This window comes from Penaeus monodon, chromosome 15 (assembly GCF_015228065.2).
Source record: "Penaeus monodon isolate SGIC_2016 chromosome 15, NSTDA_Pmon_1, whole genome shotgun sequence".
In the NCBI taxonomy this organism is placed as follows: Eukaryota; Metazoa; Arthropoda; class Malacostraca; order Decapoda; family Penaeidae; genus Penaeus; species Penaeus monodon.
In genome coordinates this window covers 29,338,522-29,338,772 of record NC_051400.1, presented here as the reverse complement: position 1 = coordinate 29,338,772, position 251 = coordinate 29,338,522, and the positions used below count along the sequence as shown (strand labels likewise).

General features: G+C 42.2%; 1 protein-coding gene across 1 annotated transcript in view; it reads right to left on the bottom strand.

The window, feature by feature from the left end:
* The window catches only part of LOC119581925 (glutamate receptor ionotropic, kainate 2-like), a 19,524-nt gene that overhangs the window by 3,094 nt on the left and 16,179 nt on the right, over window positions 1–251 (bottom strand). The window lies entirely within an intron of this gene.

Below are 251 nucleotides of genomic sequence, written 5' to 3'. Positions count from 1 at the left end.
CTGTCATTTTTTGGGGGGGAGGAAGTGACTTGTTAGGTTAACGTTGTATTAAAGGATTTATTTTCTTTGATTTCCTTGGCATTAACAAATGTGTAGCTATCTATGGTGTTTGAGTGTTCGTTTCCTGTGTCATCATAACTTAGGCGGATATTATGGTGATTTGTGGATTCCGCGGTCTGCCATTCACAAAGAGAACGGGTCTCTGTGCGTGTGTGGATGGACAAGCGTATTCATGAGTGCGTGTAACTTCC